Source organism: Dendrobates tinctorius, unplaced genomic scaffold, assembly GCF_039654945.1.
Source record: "Dendrobates tinctorius isolate UK_male_01 unplaced genomic scaffold, ASM3965494v1 ptg000047l, whole genome shotgun sequence".
Classification (NCBI taxonomy): Eukaryota; Metazoa; Chordata; class Amphibia; order Anura; family Dendrobatidae; genus Dendrobates; species Dendrobates tinctorius.
The window spans coordinates 180,273-192,284 of record NW_027361715.1 but is presented as its reverse complement, the minus strand read 5'-3'; positions in this window follow the sequence as shown (position 1 = coordinate 192,284).

The following is a 12,012-nucleotide window of genomic DNA, read 5'->3' as shown; positions in this document are numbered from 1 at the left end:
CAGAGCCCCGAGCATAACCAATCAAATCAGGAGCAGGACCTGAGCACCTGACTCCTGAAATCCAGTGAGAGCTTGTCCCGTGAGCATGCTCAGAAGCAGGGAAAAAGGACAGCCTCTGGAGACAAATGTGAGAATCTGGGTTGCTGCATATGCATAGAATGACCCAGATTCCTAACAGTTTTATCTTTCCAAAAGGATTACACAACCATTTGACATTGATTTTAAAGTAAGTACACCATCCTCATCGGGTCTAAAGGTACTGTCACACTTAGCGATGCACCAGCGATCCCAACCAGCGATATGACCCGGTCAGGATCGCTGGTGCATCGCTTAGTGGTCACTAGTGAGCTGCCACACAGGCAGATCTCACCAGTGACATAGCATCGGTTGGGGGTCGTTACTGGACTATAAATTTAGAACCATCCTTAGGGGTGAACGCATGTGGGGGTGCACGCATCACAGAAGCAAAGCGTCACGAAGATAAGCGTCACGAAGATAAGCGTCGTGATACAGCAGTTATTACATGGCAGTTAGTCAGGGCAGGAGTCAGGTAACCCACACTCTGCTCTCCCTTTTATCTATGTGCTTTATTCCTATCCTCCTATGTTCTCTTGCAATCCACTTTCACCGACCAATCCCCCTCCATCACGACTCATATACATCAGCTCCTCTCTCTTTCCTTCTTCCATGTACAGCTCCCATGCACTTCTCACCTTCTTGAAAAACCTCAGCCCATCTTGCCCAAACACACTGCACAAACAATCTTCATACAATTCCAAAAACTACTTGCTCTTTATCTTCCTGCTCCTACTAATTTCAGGGGACATCTCCCCCAACCCCGGTCCACCATCCCCCAACCTCAACCCCTACCCTACCTCACATCGAAACCTTAATAATCTTACTAATATTATTTGCACTCCTTCATCTCCTTCTTTTAATTGTGCCCTTTGGAATCCACGGTCTGTATGCAACAAGCTTCCTTTCCTACACAATTTCTTTCTGAAAAACTCTCTGAATCTGTTGGCCCTCACGGAAATCAGGATTCAGGATTCTGACACTGTATCTCCTGCTGCCATTTCCCATGGTGGCTAACAATTCTCCCACTCCCCGAGACCGACTAACAGACCTGGTGGTGGAGTCGGCATACTCCTGTCCCCACAATGCACTTTCCAGGTCATCCCCCCAGTTCCATCACTCTCATTCCCTTCTTTTGAAGTCAACACCATCAGGCTCTTTCGTCCCCTCTCCCTCAGAGTAGCGGTCATATACCGGCCCCCAGGCTCACCCACCCACTTCCTCGACCATTTCTCTGCCTGGCTGCCGCACTTCATGTCCTCAGAACTACCAACCCTTATCCTGGGAGACTTCAACATCCCCATTAACAGCCCCACTTCAACATCTGCATCACAGCTTCTATCACTAACCACTTCTCTAGGCCTCTCACAACTCTCAACCTCTGAAACACACAAAGACGGTAACACCCTGGACCTGGTTTTCGCTCGGCTCTGCTCAATCTCCTACCTAGATAACTCACCGCTTCCCCTCTCTGACCACAACATTCTCTCCTTTACACTCACAAATCCTTGCTCACCCCAGCACCCTCCTACCTACCATTCAGTCAGAAATCTACAAGCCATTAACCCTCATACACTTTCAGACTCCCTACACTCATCATTGTCCCCAATCTCTTCTTTGTCCTGTCCTGATCTAGCTGTACATCACTTCAATGACACTCTTAGAAGCACCCTTGACCAAGTAGCTCCCCTCACCCTCAGAACCTCCAAACACAGAGTAAAACAGCCCTGGCTCACATCACAAACCCGATTTCTCCAGCGATGCTCTAGGTGTGCTGAACGCTTATGGAGGAAAACACGCACACCAGAAGACTTCATACACTTCAAATTTATGTTAAGGACATATAACTCTGCCCTTCACCTCGCCAAACAGACCTACTTCACCACCCTGATCTCCTCACTATCCAACAACCCCAAGAAACTTTTTGACACCTTTCACTCCCTCCTCAGGCCAAAAGCACAAGCCCCTATCACAGACATTTGTGCTGATGACCTGGCCTCCCACTTTATAGAGAAAATAGACAATATCCGCCAGGAAATCTGCTCCCAATCACCAAGTTCAGTGACTCCCATCCCTCCCTGCATTTCCCCTGGCTCACTCTCCACATTCAATCCCATCACAGAAGAAGAAGTCTCCAGGCTCCTCTCCTCTTCTCGTCCGACTACATGCACAACCGACCCCATTCCCTCACATCTCCTCTAGTCTCTCTCTCCAGTCGTCACAACTCACCTAACTACAATCTTTAATCTCTCCCTCTTCTCTGGCATTTTCCCCTCCTTCTTCAAACACTCTATCATTACTCCATTACTAAAGAAACCCACCCTCGACCCATCCTGCACAAACAACTACAGACCAGTTTCCAATCTCCCCTTCATCTCTAAACTCTTGGAGCGCCTGATATACTCCCGCCTTACCCGTTACCTCTCCACTCACTCCCTCCTAGACCCTTCACAGTCCGGTTTGCTAGCGATATCGCTTAGTGTGACAGGCCCTTAAGACAGCTCTGCATTAGGTATTTGACTGTGATATAATAAGAAAAACACACTGTTGACTGCAAAAGGAGGAATGTTGGTATTTAATTACTGTAGCATCATCACAAGGTACAGATGGACCCCAAAAGACCCTCTATTTAGATTTATTTAAGCTTTCTGTTTTTGATTTAGGGTATTTCCTTTCTCTCATTGTACCCCTTTCTATCAGTTCTTCCTTCAAATGGGCCGTTGACTCACCGATCTTATCAGTCTCTGGACGGCTACTTAAATATAACCCCTCTGTTCAGAATTTTGCAGCCCCCGGGGTTAAGGCCCCGTCACACATAGCGATCTCGCTAGCGAGATCACTGCTGAGTCACAAGTTTTGTGACACAACAGCGATCTCACCAGCGAGATCGCTGTGTGTGACAGCGATCAGCGACCGGCCCCCCTGCCGGTATCGCTGATCGCTCTTGGAAACCTCTGGACATTTCTTCCATCGCTGGTCTCCCGCTGGCCAGCACGCATCGCTGCGTGTGACAGGCGTGAGACCAGCGATCAGCTGGTAACTAACGTACACATCGGGTATCCGAGGGACGTGCTTCCTTTAGAAACCCGATGTGTACATTAGTTACCAGCTCCCTGCATCAGCGCATTAGTAATTAACGAACACAGCGATGCCGCGCGCTGGGCGTCGCTGTGCTGATCGCTGGTGAAGTGGTCTGTCTGACAGCTCACCAGCGATCATGTAGCGACTCACCAGCGATCCTGACACGTTGATATCGTTGTCAGGATTGCTGTGGTGAGTCGCTATGTGTGACTCCAGCTTTAGACACATGTGCACTTGTAATTCTTCTCAATGAAGGAAAAACAGGATGTAGATTTGGATGTGACTTGTTTGTATTTGTGACAGGAATAAACAGCACCGGCAGCAATGAGATACACTGGCAAAGTAGCATCTGCTTGTTAACTACAGTGCACATGGGTGAGACAGCCAAAAAAAAATAGGAAATTATATGTTTCTTTTTCAGTTTTTAAATCCTAAACATAAAAATAATTTGCCTGAAATCTAAATTAAAGGCTTTGAGTGTTAAAAAAGAACAAATGTTTCCAGACTTACTCCAGATTCTAACAATGGATTGAACTTTCTTTTCAAAGCCCATTTGGTTTCCTAAAAGTCTAAGTGTCTTCTATTTTTATGCTAGGTTACTGTACATTTTTTACTTTCTTTGCAGTATAGTAAATATTTCCTTTTTCTAAGAACCTTACCGCCGTCCATATATTTATCCAAATTTTTCCAAAGTGACCCAATACATTAACAGTCAAAAGTATAAAAAAAAACAAACAAAATTAAACTGGACAATCCTTTTTCTAAATATCAACAAAGGAAAAACTAAACCGTATATATGTATATACCGTATTTTTTCGGACTATAAGATGCACTTTTTTCTCCCCAAATTTGGAAGGAAAATGGGGGGTGCGCCTTATATTCCGAATGTAGCTTACCAGGGAGATGGGGTGCAGCGGTGTTGGATCGAGATTACAGGGGGCAGGGTGCTTTCCTCAGGAAGCTGGCGGCAGTAGAAGTGAGGTGATTCTGCAGACCTGGTGTTGGTGGTGAGCAGAGTGGAGTGCATTGCTTTCCTGGCTGCCATTTTCCTGAAGCCATGGGTTGCCCATGGCTTCAGGAAAATGGCCGGTTTCGGTGACCCAGGGCTTCATAGAATCTTAGAATGGTATAGTTGGAAGGGACCTCCAGGGTGATCTGGTCCAACTCCCTGCTCAAAGCAGGATTCACTATATCATCCCAGTCAGATGTCTGTCCAGCCTCTGTTTGTAGACTTCCACTGAAGGAGAACTCACCACTTCTCGTGGCAGCCTGTTCCACTCATTGATCACCCTCACTGTCAAAAAGTTTTTTCTAATATCTAATCTGTGTCTCCTCCCATTCAGTTTCATCCCATTGCTTCTAGTCTTTCCTTGTGCACACGAGAATAAAGATGATCCTTCCACAATGTGACATCCCTTGAGAAATTTTTAAACAGCTATTAAGTCTCCTCTCAGTCTTCTTTTTTGCAAGCTAAACATTCCCAAATCCTGCAACCTTTCCTCATAAGACAGGGTTTGCAGACCAGTCACCATTCTGCTCGTTCTTTTCTGAACTTGCTTCAGTTTGTTGATGTCCTTTTTTAAAATTAGGTGCCCAAAACTGTATACAGTATTTCAGATGAGGTCTGACCAAAGAAGAGTAGAGGGCAATAATGACTTCATGTGACCTAGATTGTATGTTTCTGTTATTACATCCCAGAATTGTATTTGCCTTTTTTGCTGCTACATCACACTGTTGACTCATAATCAGCCTGTGATCTATTAGTATACCCAAGTCTTTTTCACATGTGCTGTTGCTTAGCCCTATTCCTCACATTCCGTATATGCTTTTTTTCATTTTTATTGCCCAGATGTAGTACGTCGCATTTTTCCTTGTGTGAGGTGCCAAGGGGAGAGGTACTAGAAAACAGGTATGTTTCTCCCCGTTTCATTTCATATGTCTCCCTGTACTGATGATGAAGCCAGTTTATTTCACTGTAATCCAGTCCTGGTTTCCTTAGTGATCAGCATGGAAAGGACTGGTAGTTCCCCCTCCACTAATTCAATCCAGGTTTTGGTTTCCTGACTGGTCCAGCTGATATAATCAGGAGGAGCTGGAATCTCTCAGTCTATCATCTGCTGAGCTGGGAGCTGACACAGTAAGATAACATGGACTTGTTTGCTGTTATATAGGTTTATTTTGTAGTTAGCCTGCTATTGTTAGTTAGTGGCCAGACGGCCTTAGACGTTTTATTTCATGTTTGGCATGTGTAACATTGGATAACAAGTGTGCACAATAAATATGCCGTGTCCATATTGCTAGTCTGCTGAAGTGACTTCATAGCCACACGCTTGTGCCAAAGCAAAGATCCTAGCTGAGCTATCTATTCCCCACAAATGGTGTTTCGAATGCGGGCACTTGTGGCTGCTGGACTGTGACTGCAGAGAAAACGCTGTGTATGTCCTGGCTGAAAGCTTCTGCGCTTTTGAAGAGCCAAGAGTCCAGTAATATGGAGGAACTAGTGAAGCAGTTATTGCAAGCAAATGTGCAGCAACAGCAGACTAATACTTGCTTCCAGAAGGCTCTGGAGCAGCAACACCAGATGCAGCAAGAGCAGTTGGAGGCAATAAAACAGGCCTTGGTTCGGCAACCCCGAGATGAGGGAGACCGTGCACAAAGCGCTGCTAGTGCGCAGAAAGCCGTACAGAAGACTTTGCTTAAAATGACCGCAGACGATGATGTGGAAGCATACCTCACCGTGTTTGAACGTATTGCAGAACGTGAGCACTTACCACTGGACAGATGGGCTGAGGTAGTGGCTCCATTTCTGAGCGGAGATCCACAAAAAGCCTATTACGATCTGAGTGGAGCGGATGCTATGGACTATATCAAACTCAAAGGCGAAATCCTGGCAAGGCTGGGAGTAAACACGTATGTACGTGCACAGAGGGTGCATTTATGGAATTTTGTGGAGCATCAGCCAGCCCGCTCACAAATGCATGATCTCATCCATCTGGTAAAAAAATGGCTGCAACCGGAGGCTTTAACGTCCGCACAGATGGTGGAGCGTGTTGTTCTAGACAAGTACCTGCGGTCCTTACCCGCTAAGATCCAGAGGTGGGTTGGACAGGGTGACCCAACTACCGCTGACCAGTTGGTGAATATGGTCGAACGCTACAATGCTTCTGAAAGCCTACTCCAAGGGACGTTAGCACCCCACTGGCCCCCCAAGAAATCGCTGGAGAGTCCTGCGAAACCTACTCCATCTTCAAAAGAAGAGAACGTCACGATGAAGGGTAGCAGACCTACAAAGGACTATGGAGGTGGTACGGGCTCACATCAAGCCAGCAGACCTCGTCTGGGATCTCCATCGAGGAGACAAGGGCCTATACAATGTTGGTGATGTCGCGGGCTTGGCCATGTAGCAGCTAACTGCCCAATGACTACAGAGCCAATGGACTGTAATGCTATGAGGCGTCTTTCATTATATGTGCAGTCAGTCTGTGTGGCGGAGACCCTCACGGGAAATGAACAACACGTGTGCCATGTCGAGGTTGACGGTTATAGTGTGAATGCCGTCTTGGATTCCGGCAGTCAAGTAACTTTGGTACATGCCAGTTTGGTGGACTCTAGTGCCCTAACGAACTTAACCGTGGGCATTAGTTGCATCCATGGGGATACTAAGAACTACCCCACTGCCTGGGTTACTCTTGCCACGCCAGTAGGGACGAAAAGACATCAGGCGGCAGTCATAAAGTCTATGGGACACAGTGTAATCCTGGGGAGAGACTTTCCCTTATTTTGGGACTTGTGGAACTTCAAAAGTGGCATGAACCCTCTAGTTGAAGACGGTGCTCCGGAGCTAGCCCCTGAACCATTGCAGCAAGCCGACGGAGAACTCATCTCAGAGGAAGTACTAGAATCTGTGGACTCTCCTCTGGCTGTGTATGCAGGCGAGGCAGACCAGCTAGAGGATGTTTTAGAAATGCCTGACCTTGAGGTGGCCCGTGGTAAGTTCGGGACCGCTCAGCACCAGGATCCCACTCTAGCAAGGGCGTGGGAAAACATAAAGGTCTCCGAGGGAAGACCATTGTACCCAGGGGCTCAAAACGAGTTCCCACACGTGGCGGTGCAGCAGGAAATGTTGTATCACATAGACAAGGTGCGATGGGTGGTGGTAGAACAACTAGTGGTACCTAAGTCCTTTCGCCAGGTAGTTTTGGAGTTGGCACATAAACATCCCTTGGGAGGACACCTGGTGGTAGAAAAGACAAAACACTGTATTCTGCAACGTTTCTTTTGGCCGGGTCTAGTGGGAGACGTGACCCAGTACTGTCGGTCATGTCCTACGTGTCAATTGACCGCACCTATGTCACATTTTAGAAGCCCCTTAGTGCCCTTACCAATAATAGAGGTGCCCTTCGAGAGGATAGCAATGGATATAGTCGGTCCATTAGTTAAATCTGCCAGGGGTCATCAGTACATTTTGGTAGTATTGGATTACGCCACGCGTTATCCCGAAGCAGTGCCCTTGCGGAATGCCAATGCGAAATCAATTTCAAAGGAGCTGGTTAATATGTTTTCCCGCACTGGCATTCCGAAAGAGATACTTACGGATCAAGGGACCCCCTTTATGTCTCGTATACTTAAGGATTTATGTAAACTGCTAAAAATCTCCCATTTGCGTACCTCAGTATATCACCCTCAGACTGATGGTTTGGTGTAGCGCTTTAACAAAACCCTAAAGGGAATGTTGAAAAGGGTGGTGGATAAGGACGGGAGAGATTGGGATGCCCTACTACCATACCTCCTGTTCGCTATACGTGAGGTACCCCAATCCTCCACAGGCTTTTCACCTTTTGAGTTGGTTTATGGGCGGTGTCCTAGAGGCCTGTTAGATATTGCCAAGGAGACTTGGGAACAAGAGGTAACTCCTTATCGCAGTGTAATTGAACACATAACACTTATGCAGGACCGAATTGCAGCAGTTATGCCAATAGTTAAAGAGTGTTTAGAGCGCGCACAACATGCCCAAAGCACGGTATACAACCGAGCGGCAAAAACACGAGTCTTTCAACCCGGAGACAGGGTGTTGGTATTGGTGCCTACCATAGAGAATAAATTTCTTGCGAAATGGCAGGGACCATACGAAGTGCTGGAACGAGTAGGTGAAGTAAATTATAAGATACACCAACCAGACAAGAGAAAGCCCGAACAAATATACCACATAAACTTGCTTAAGGCCTGGCGGGACAGGGAGAGTCTGGTGGCAGGAGCTGCCCTTGAGGATGGGCCTCGAGGGGCACCACCTTCTAAGGTAAAGGACCCCCAGGTAGCTCCGCCAGAAGTGGGTATTGCAGACACGCTATCCGAAAGGCAAAAACGAGAGACCAGGGAGTTCATACAGAGGAACGCAGATATTTTATCGGAACTTCCTGGCCGGACTCACCTAATTAAACATGACATTATTACTGATCCACAGGCGCGGGTACGGCTTAAACCATATCGAATTCCGGAGGCTCGGAGACAAGCCATTGCCCAGGAAGTGAAGAAGATGTTAGAGCTCGGGGTCATCGAGGAGTCCCGGAGTGATTGGGCTAGCCCTATCGTACTGGTGCCCAAACCCGATGGGACTATCCGATTTTGTAACGATTTTCGGAAAGTAAACGAAGTATCGAAATTCGATGCCTACCCGATGCCAAGAGTCGATGAACTGATAGAGAGACTGGGTTCGGCTAGGTACATATCTACTATTGACTTAACAAAAGGTTATTGGCAGATTCCCCTCACGGAATCAGCCAAAGAGAAAACTGCCTTTGTTACGCCCCAGGGATTATTCCAGTACCGAGATATGCCATTTGGGTTGCATGGTGCCGCAGCCACCTTCCAACGTCTAATGGATATTGTCCTAAAACCCCATGGCCAGTATGCATCTGCGTACTTGGACGACATTATTATCTTTAGCAATGACTGGGACACACATTTGTCAAAAGTACAAGCCGTCTTAGACTCCTTAAAAACAGCTGGGTTGACTGCCAATCCCAAGAAATGTACGTTGGGATTGGAAGAGGCTCGCTATCTGGGATATAGCATAGGGAGAGGCGTCGTGAAGCCTCAAGCCAATAAAGTGGATGCTATTCAAAATTGGCCACGACCGGTAACCAAAAAACAGGTTGGAGCTTTTTTAGGGATCGTTGGTTATTATAGGCGGTTCATCAAACATTTTGCGACCATCGCAGCTCCTCTCACAGATCTTACTAAGGGGTCGAAATCTGTCACAATAAAGTGGAACGCAGAAGCAGAGGAGGCCTTTCAGCGATTGAAAACAGTCCTCTGTGACCAACCATTGTTGGTTGCACCAGACTTTAAACGGGAGTTTATTGTCCAAACAGACGCCTCTGGGGTGGGCCTCAGCGCGGTTTTGTCTCAAGAAGTAAATGGCGAGGAACACCCAGTGGCCTATCTAAGCAGAAAGCTTACGAGAGCAGAAAAGAACTACAGTGTAGTTGAGCGGGAAGCCCTGGCTGTGAAATGGGCCCTGTGCACCTTGCGCTATTATTTACTAGGTCGCCAGTTTAGGCTAGTGACGGACCATTCGCCCCTAACATGGATGTCCCGGGCAAAAGAAGGCAATGCACGGGTGACACGCTGGTTCTTAGCATTACAAGGGTTTAAATTTTCCGTTGAGCACAGGGCGGGCACAGCGCACAGAAATGCAGATGCGTTGTCTAGAACGCACTGCTTGGTGACTCGTCGTGTCCGACCCCACGGGCTCGAACAGAGGAGGGGGGTGTGTGAGGTGCCAAGGGGAGAGGTACTAGAAAACAGGTATGTTTCTCCCCGTTTCATTTCATATGTCTCCCTGTACTGATGATGAAGCCAGTTTATTTCACTGTAATCCAGTCCTGGTTTCCTTAGTGATCAGCATGGAAAGGACTGGTAGTTCCCCCTCCACTAATTCAATACAGGTTTTGGTTTCCTGACTGGTCCAGCTGATATAATCAGGAGGAGCTGGGATCTCTCAGTCTAACGTCTGCTGAGCTGGGAGCTGACACAGTAAGATAACATGGACTTGTTTGCTGTTATATAGGTTTATTTTGTAGTTAGCCTGCTATTGTTAGTTAGTGGCCAGACGGCCTTAGACGTTTTATTTCATGTTTGGCATGTGTAACATTGGATAACAAGTGTGCACAATAAATATGACGTGTCCATATTGCTAGTCTGCTGAAGTGACTTCATAGCCACACGCTTGTGCCAAAGCAAAGATCCCCAGCTGAGCTATCTATTCCCCACACTTGTTAAAAACCATTCTGTTAGTTGCTGCCCACTGCTCCAGTTTATTTATATCTTTTTGAATCCTCTCTCTCCTCTAATATTACCTATCCCTCCAAGCTTTGTGTCATCAGCAAATTTAATCAGTGTACCCTCAATTCCTTTATCTAAATCATTGATAAAGATGTTGAACAATATAGGGCCCAGGAGAGAGCCCTGTGGTACCCCACTTGAGACATTCTTCCAACTGGATGTGCAGCCATTTAGACCACTCTTTGGGTCCGATAACTAAGCAAGTTATGAATCCACCTAACAGTTGCCTTCTCCATTCAATACTTAGTATTTTTTTTCAATAACAATGGTGTTTGATACTTTGTCAAATGCTTTGCTGAAGTCAAGATATACTATATCTACAGCATTTCCCTGATCCACCCAGTCAGTAATTCTCTCATAGAAGGAAATTAAGTTAGTCTGACATGACTTATTAGTTACAAACCCATGCTGACTCTGGTTAATCACTTCATTCTTATCCAGGAACTTACATACATGTTGTTTAATAATTTGTTCAAACATCTTTCCTGGTATAGAAGTCAGACTCTCTGGCCTATAGTTGCCTGGGTCCACCTTCTTCCCTTTTTTGAAGATAGGAACATTTGCTCTTCTCCTGTCTTATGGGACTTCTGTTCTCCAAGAATTTTCAAAGATTATGGAGAGTGGTTCAAAAATTTCTTCTGCTATCTCATCTCCTTCAGTAAAAAAAACAAAGATGGACGTTAAAAGCATATATATCTAGGCATATACCATGAACAATGTAAACATATGCGTCCAAAGAAATATTGAAAGGCAGACCATCCGGATTTGACACCAAAAGAAAAAACACCGAGCATGGAAGTATTAATATCACAACAATAGAAGGGATGAAAAAGGGGATATAAAAAAAAGCCTTTATTAAAGTGAATGGCAAACTGGTACAATGTGCAAGAGTGTCCGCACAAAAAAATATGTATAGGAATAAATCAATAAAATATAGCACCATAAATACATTGATAAGAATAAAAATCCTAATAAGAAACAGGAACCACCAAGAGCAATCATTTGATAAAATACTAATTGGCAAATACTAAATAAATAAAATAATATATATATATGTAAAATAATGCATCACTAATTCACAGTGTATGATTCAATACAACAATTTAGTAATGCTGTGTTATAAATAAATCTTCAATATACACTGGAACACCAATCAATAAAGGCGTTAATTAGCCAATCTGTAAGGTGCATAAGGGTAATTATAAAGCAGTTCAATTGAACATATAAAAAATATAAACCCACTGAGTCGTATAGGAATGACCCACAATGAACATATGAATAATACCTGGTGGTGATGTGATGGCGGTCCAGTGCTGTGCGGAACACACCACGATGCGCGTTTCGGATCTGCATCCTTCGTCAGGAGTCAACTGATTCGTCAGCCAGCGGCTTATTTCAGGGAGAACAATGCGATTGGCAGTTCATACATGCCTGATCAACCTCTCAACCATCAGTCATCCAGCTCCTCCATACACATTTGATTGTCGGCCAAACCCGTCAATATTGGCACGG